General features: G+C 58.3%; 1 pseudogene; it reads right to left on the reverse strand.

Annotated features, from left to right (window-relative positions):
• Positions 1-4065: 4065 nt before the first annotated feature.
• LOC133767522 (large ribosomal subunit protein uL22-like) lies at positions 4066-4631 on the reverse strand (annotated as a pseudogene).
• Between the last annotated feature and the right edge of the window lie 2956 nt (positions 4632-7587).

Consider the following 7587-nt stretch of genomic DNA (forward strand, 5'->3'; position numbering starts at 1 on the left):
CGCTCTACTTCTGACCTACCACCCTGCTAATGCACCTGGGAGAGTAGGGGAAGATGGCCCGTGTGCTGGGCAACCTGCCACCCGCGTGGGAGGCCCGGATGCAATCCAGGTTCCTGGCTTCCATCTGGCCAGCCACGGCTGTTGTGGCCATTTGGGGAATGAACCAGCAGATGGAAGCTCTCTCTTGCTGTCTCTCTATGCCTCTGCCTCTCTGTAACTCTGCCTGTCAAATAAATCTTTTACAAAAATTAACTAGTAAAACAAAAGGCAGCTCATATGGAACATGGCCATACCCCGTTTAGGCTCCCCCCTTCCCCACACCTGCCCCCTCCCAGTGATGAGCACCAACAGCCCCCCAGTTTCTCATCCCCATGCCCTTTGCGCTCAAAGCTAACAGCTCTGGGGGCAGAGAATCTGGTCCCGCCCTCCTCCAGCAGGTGCAAGCGCCGTCAGATTCCCACCACCACGGGCTCACTCCCACCTGGGCCACCTGCCGCCCCGGGGCTCACACAGATCACCTGGGCTCCCATGCCTGCTAGCCCTTCACGCCCTCCACGGCTACCTGCCTGAGCGTCTCTACCCGGCTTTTTCAAGTTTTCCACCCCAGCCATGCCGCAGGGATCTGTCTCTGAGCCGCAGGATGGAGAGGGGCAGGGGACGGTCAAAGCCACCTTGTCATGGCCGGGGGGGGGGGGGGGGGGGGGCTCGTGGAGGTGCAGACGTCTCCGCAAGGACACTCAGCAGAAAACCCAAGATTCACCAACTCCTCTGTGGCGGCTCCCAGGTCGGGCCAGGCCCTGCCGCCTGCCACCGTGACCATTTAGTGAGGACTTACTGTTCCGAACCCGCCCTGATAGCGACGAATTCCTGAGCCGCACAGGGCAGGGACCTGGCGTTCCTCCCTCCGTGCGCCCTGCTCCGGGCCCGGGTGGGAGCAGGGAGGGCACGCAGGCTCTGCACGTGCAGCCCGGCCTCCCCGCCCCCACGGCGCGCACGTGACCGCCTCCCGGGCCGGGCCCCGCGTCCAGCCGAGGCCTCCGTGGGCCGCCCTTGGGCCGGGGGTCAGGGGGGGCTCTCGCCGAGCGTCAGAGGAGAAGGAGCGCGGGGCGAGGCGGCCCAGCCCTCCGCACCCTGGGCGCCGAGCGCGGGCCGGCCCAGGTGTCTGGGTGTGGCCGGACGCGGGTCCCCGGGCTGCGGAAGCTGCGGGGCGCCCGGGCTCGGAGGCTCCGGGGCGCGGAGTCCCTGCGCTGCCGCTCCGCGCGCAGCTGCCTTTGTGCGCCCCAGGCCCGGGCAGACGCCGCTGCGCTCGGCCCCTGTCCCGTCCCAGCCCACCCCCTCCACGGCCGCCCCCGCACAAGGCCTTGGAGTGCGCAGAAAACACTTTTTCGCCTTGTTTACGCGCTGCCTCCAGAAATGGCGCCGGGGCCCAGGCTGCGGCCGGGCGCGATCGGGGGACAGGTGGGACGGTCGGGGCCCGCTCGGGAGGCCCAGGGGGCGCGCGCGCGTGCCGGAGCTGGCTGCCGGGGGCCCAGGCAGGGGCCGGGCCCGAGCGGGACTGCTGCAGGGAGCCCCGGCTCTGGGGACGCATGACCGCCGCGCTGCTATCCCGCGCACCGGGCTGAAGGTGGAGGCCACTGGCGGGCACCGCCTCTCAGCCTGAGTCTCCCGGTCCGTAAGATGGAAATGCTTGCGTCCCTGGGCCTCCTAGCTCTGGAAGGAAATGCACACGCAAACCTAACGACTGTGCGGCGGTGCACCTCGGTACAGCCCCAGTCGCTGTCGTCGAATATTCACAGGCTTCTGGAGCCGGGCCTGTGCTGGACGGAGCCTGCACAAGCTTGGCCAGGGGAAGCCAAAGAGTGGCACTTGCCCTGGGGCCAGGCGTCACCCCAGAAATGGGCCCTGGGAGATGCCGGAAGCCTGCCTGCCCAGCACCCCGCTGCCCCAGGCATCTCCGTGCCCAGGGCCTCCCGGCACTGCCCTGCCCGCTCTTGGAATATTTGCTTCTTGATGAATTTTCTAAAAGGCCTCTTGGCTGGGTCATTGTGGGTGCTTCTCCCAAAAGGACTTGGGGAGCCAGGCCCTGGCCCTTCCAGAGAGCCTTTCTTCCAGCCCCCTCTGAATCCTGGGTGCTGCCCACTCCCCCCGACTTTGCTAAGCCCTAGAGGCACTTAGGGCCCAAAGCCTTACAGGCCCTTAGCGCTGGCTAAGGGCCAGCCGGTCCTGCCCAGGGCTTGCCTGGCTGTGGCTAGGGCACCAGGGCGGCAGAGGGTGAACAGTGAGTGAGCGGATGACCTGAGTGCCCCCTTCAGAGCCGTGAAGAGTGGAACATCTCACCACCCCTGCGGCTGTCCTGCCTCAGGCCTCCCCAGGCTGGGCCAGACCCTGGCCTTCTGCTCCACCCTGCTGGACACCGTCAGCCTCAGCGGCGGCTGAGTGACGCGTGCCGGCGTGCTGCACGGGGCCCTGGGCTGTCGTTCTGTAAGCTGGAGTAGACCTCAGCTCAGCCAGGCTCCCTCCGGGTCGCCCCACAGAGCCCCCTGCTGACGGCAGCCCTCTGCTTGTAACTTACCCCTGCCCTGAGTCTTCAGGAAAAAAACAAATTCCGACCTGGAACCCCTGAGGGATGTGCCCTTTGTACTCCCAGTCAGACCCACAGGGTCACACGGGTAGCCTTTTCCTCCACCCTAACCCCCAAACAGGCCTGGCCACGCAGCAAGACCTGAAGACGCTCGCTGCCCTGCCCTGCCCTGCCTTGCCCCGGCCGCGCCGTCCACCTGGGGTGGCCCTGGCCCCCACCTGCCTCCCAGGCAGGGCAGCTTTGCTTGCCCGCCAGATCGTAATCAGCTGTTTGCTCCTCTGGTCCTTTGCGAGGTCTGCGGGCAGGATGGTCTCATCGTGCTGGTCCCTGCTGCCCTGCCCAGCATGAAGGACTAAACGGGGGCTGGTGCGCTGGCGGAGCGGGTTAAGCCACACCTGCAACACCAGCACCCCAAAACGAGCACCAGTTCGAGTCTCGGCTGCTCCACTTCCAATCCAGCTCCCTGCTAATGGCCTGGGAAAGTAGTGGAATCTGGCCCAAGTGCTTGGGCGCCTGCACCCACGTGGGAGACCAGGAAGAAGCTCCTGGCTTCAGCCTGGCCCAGTCTTGGCTGTTGCAGCCATTTGAAGAGTGAACCAGTGGATGGAAAATCTCTCTCACACCCCCGCTCTGTAACTTTGCCTTTCAAATAAATAAATCTTTCAAAAGAAAAAGAAAAAAGAATGCATCTGGAGGTGCCAGAGCCGGGATGTGACCGGGAGGCGGTATCTCCGTATGGTTTGAATTAGGATAAACGGGCAGTTCTTTTTGGGGGCTACCTGGTGATAAACTGGCCCTCCCTGCTAGCCGGCTTAGAAGCATCTGAGGGAACCTGGAAGATAGTGGCCATGTTACCATGGCAGCATGGGTGGCACCTGCTGGGCTTCCACCAATTGGGACAGGGCCAGGCTGGGAGCCTTCCCAACTCACCCCTCCAGCTCGCACCTGTGAGCTGGGGGCTCAACGAGCAGTCAAGGAGATTGTCTGCCTGCCTCCTGGGGCCGGGGGTCAAGGAGGAAGCACACACCAGAGGAGCAGTTGGAACACCCAGGAATGCTGAGTGCAAAGACATGGGGACTTGCGTGCCGACGAGGGTGAGCTGTGGCAGGGAACAGGTGGGAGGGTGACAGCAGGAGAGGCTAGGGCTGAGCAGGTGTTGCCTTTCAGCCCGGAGGAAGCAGCGACTGAGGGCAACAGCCAGAACGCTCGCCAGGGTCTGAGCTGGCCTCCCCGGGGCTGGAGGGAGGGCTGGAGCACGTGGTCTTTTAAGCTCAGGGCCGGCCCCGCACTGCACGGGGTTCTCGGGCTGCAGGAAGGCTGTCTCAGCTCCCCCACTCCTCTGCCCCGTCCAGCCTGGGTAGCTGAGCTCACGCTAAGGGATGCCCACCACTTGGAAAGTTGGGCTCTGTTGTTTTTCCAAAGGAAATTGGGAGATTGATACAGAACTTTTTTTTTCTTTTAATTCGTATTTATTTTGTACTGAGTTTATTCCCGAGCCATAAGTCTTTGCTTCTTTAGTTTCTTCTGGGATATCTTTTTCTTCTGTGCCACCTCCTCTTCTGGCTTAGGAACAGTCTGTTCCTTCTCAGTGAGGATCATCTCCATGTGGCACGGGGAGCTCATGTACGGGTTGATCCGGCCGTGGGCTCTGTAGGTCCGGCGGTGCATCCTGGGAGCCTTGTTCACCTGGATGTGCTCAATGACCAGAGAATCCACACCCAAACCCTTCAGCTCAGCAGTACTCTGCATTTTCAAGCATGTGCAGCAGAAATTCGGCACTTTTTCTGGGCCAACAGCCCTGGGTCCAACCCCACTGCTTGGCCTGGGCACATCTACCAACTCCACCATTGTACCGACGGAACGGCTCACTGCTTCTTTACTGTGACGTCTTTCAGGTATTTGGTGGCTTTCGGATTTGCATACCCTTGATGGCCTGGGCAGTTTCTCCAGTGTTCTTAAAGTGAACGCGAAGATTTGAGCCTCTTGATTTACATGATTTTGTGGGGTTTCCTGGGTCCAGTGAGTAGCGAACCATTTTCGCAGGTCACCTAAGGCCGCTTACAGGAAGAGCGATACATAACTTTTTTAAAAAAGAAAATATTTTATTTATTTATTTGAGAGGTAGAGATACAGACAGTGAGAGGGAGAGACAGAAAGAGAGGTATTCTATCCCAGATGGCCACAATGGCCAGAGCTGCGCCAATCTGAAGTCAGGAGCCAGGAGCCTCTTCCGGGTCTCCCATGTGGGTGCAGGGGCCCAAGGACTTGGGCCATCTTCCACTGCTTTCCCAGGCCACAGCAGAGAGCTGGATTGGAAGAGGAGCAGCTGGGATTAGAACCTGGCGCCCATATAGGGTGCCGGCACCACAGGCGGAGGATTAACCTACTGTGCCATGGTGCCGGCCTGATATATTATTTATTTATTTATTTAAATATTTTGACAGGCAGAGTGGACAGTGAGAGAGAGAGACAGAGAGAAAGGTATTCCTTTGCCGTTGGTTCACCCTCCAATGGCCGCTGCGGCCGGCGCACCGCGCTGATCTGAAGCCAGGAGCCAGGTGCTTATCCTGGTCTCCCATGGGGTGCAGGGTCCAAGCACTTGGGCCATCCTCCACTGCACTCCCGGGCCACAGCAGAGAGCTGGCCTGGAAGAGGGGCAACCGGGACAGAATCCGGCACCCCAACCAGGACTAGAACCCGGTGTGCCGGCGCCGCAAGGCGGAGGATTAGCCTATTGAGCTGGGGCGCCGGCCCTGATATATAATTTTTAAAACATCAAATTGCTAACACAACTGGGGATAACTCAATAAAATCTGACAGCTACAAGATCCCCTGGGTCCTGTATTGAAAAGTTAACAATTACACTGCAAATGGGTGAGCTGCCTCTGTCTACCCTAACCAGGAGGGACCTTAGTACATAACTCAGGGCAGGTGTGTGGCACCAAGATTAAGTCACCGCTGGACACATCCCCATCTCATCTCAGAGTGCCTGGTTCAACTCCTGGATACTCCACTTCTGATCCAGCTTCCTGCCTATGTACACCCTCGGAAGCAGTGTATGATGGCTCAAGTACGTGGGTCTTCACCCACATGGGAGATCTGCATTAAGATCCCAGCTCTTGGCTTCAGCCTAGTCCAGCACCCACAGTTGCAGGCATTTGGGGAGAGAGCTGGTGGGTGGAAGATCCATCTCTTTGTCTCTCTGCCTTTCAAATAAAATGCAAATAACCCAAAGATTAAGAAAAAAAAAAAAACTACACACATAATTGAATAAAAGGTTTCAGAATGGCCTGTGGAGCATGAACCCATACATTCACGGTTTCAGTTTTTTAATCTGCAAAAATAAGGATTAAAAATAGTGCAATCCCATAAAGTGGCTATGAGAAGTAAATGAGCTTTAAGGATTAAACTCCTTAAACTGTTTGGAACAATGCCCATCGCACAGTAACTCCCCAGCAGGCACTGGGCACGTGTGCTGTGCTTCGGCAAGGTGCTGTGGGATGGTGGCTGAAGCCCATGCCAACACTCAGTGCCGTGGTCGGCGACTCCGGCACTATGCATGCACTCGCGAGAACACGTCATTCAAATCATGATAGATACAAAGAGGGGAAATGGGCCTCTGTCATTAAATGACCAGGAATTAGGGACAACGTGTCTCAGTGCTGAAGGGCAAATAGAAGGTTATTAAAGAGAAGCTGAGAACTCCAATTGCCAGGCAGATCCTCATGGTCTTCAGCAAAGAGTTGATGGATGGGGGTTTGGGCTTGTGGTTAAGAGGCCAGTGGAGGGGCCTGCCAGTATCCCATATGGTCACCGGTTCGAGTCCCGGTAGCTCCACTTCCCATCCAGCTCCTTGCTGATGGCCTGGGAAAGCAGCAGAAGATGGCCCAAGTGTTCGGGCCCCTGATACCTACTTGAGAGATCTGGAAGAAGTTCCTGGCTCCTGTTTTGGCCCAGATCTTTAAGAAAAAAAAAAATTCTTTATCTGATAGAGTTAAAGAGAAAGAGAGAGACAGAGAGATCTTCTGTCCTCTGGTTCACTCTCCAAATGGCCACAATGGCTGGGACTGGGCCAGACTGAAGCCAAGAGCCAGGAGCTTCTTCCAGGTCTCACCACGTGGGTGGCAGGAGCCCAAGCACTTGGACCGTCTTCCACTGCTTTCCCAGGTGCATCAGCAGGGAGCTGGATCAGAAGTGGAGCAGCTGGGTCCCCATATGGGATGCCAGCATTGCAGGTGGAGGATTAACCTGCTATGCCACAGCACCGGGCCCAATAAAGAGAAAACAAAACGGCAGTGAAGATACCTGTGCTCCACGTTAGCGTCCCTGTGATGATACCCGGCTCTGGCTCTGGATTCCAGCTCCTGTGAAGGCAGACCCTGGGAGGCAGCAGTGACGCCTCAGGTAGCTGAGTTCCCGCCATGCACGTGGGAGCCCTGGACTGAGTTCTCACTTCCAGCCAGACTGGCCCAGTCCTGGCCCTTACAGGCATCTGAGTGACCAGGCAGAAGGGAGGTGATCTGTGTCTCTGCCTCTCCAATTTAAAATAAGGAAAAATAATTGATGGGATCTGCTCCCCTCCCCCCATGCAAAGCCCATCTTTTCCCACCTGAGGCTGCTACAGGAATACGCCCTTGACTCAGACCACGCCCCTCTTCCCTTCCACCACTCAAAGGTGACGTCTCCCAGGGAATCCTTCTCTCTTCCCTCCCAGCACTTACTGTGTGGGGTTACACATCCACTAGATCCACTAGTTCATTACCTGCCAGGCGACTGCAGGGACAGTGGGTTTCATGCGTCACCTCCTCCCACTGTTCCTGCAGGACCCGGCACCCTGGAGACACTGGGCACACACTGGCGAGGAAGTCCTGGCCGTCCACGGTCTCCTTCAGTGTCCTGCTCACTGTCACCTGTTTCCTAGAAGACTTCACACTGGCATGGGCCCCCAGATCTCACCAATGCCTAAACAACCTTTAGTTCTGGGTCTAGGGGCTACCTCTTCTGAG

The sequence above is a fragment of the Lepus europaeus genome, chromosome 10 (genome assembly GCF_033115175.1).
Source record: "Lepus europaeus isolate LE1 chromosome 10, mLepTim1.pri, whole genome shotgun sequence".
Taxonomy (NCBI): domain Eukaryota; kingdom Metazoa; phylum Chordata; class Mammalia; order Lagomorpha; family Leporidae; genus Lepus; species Lepus europaeus.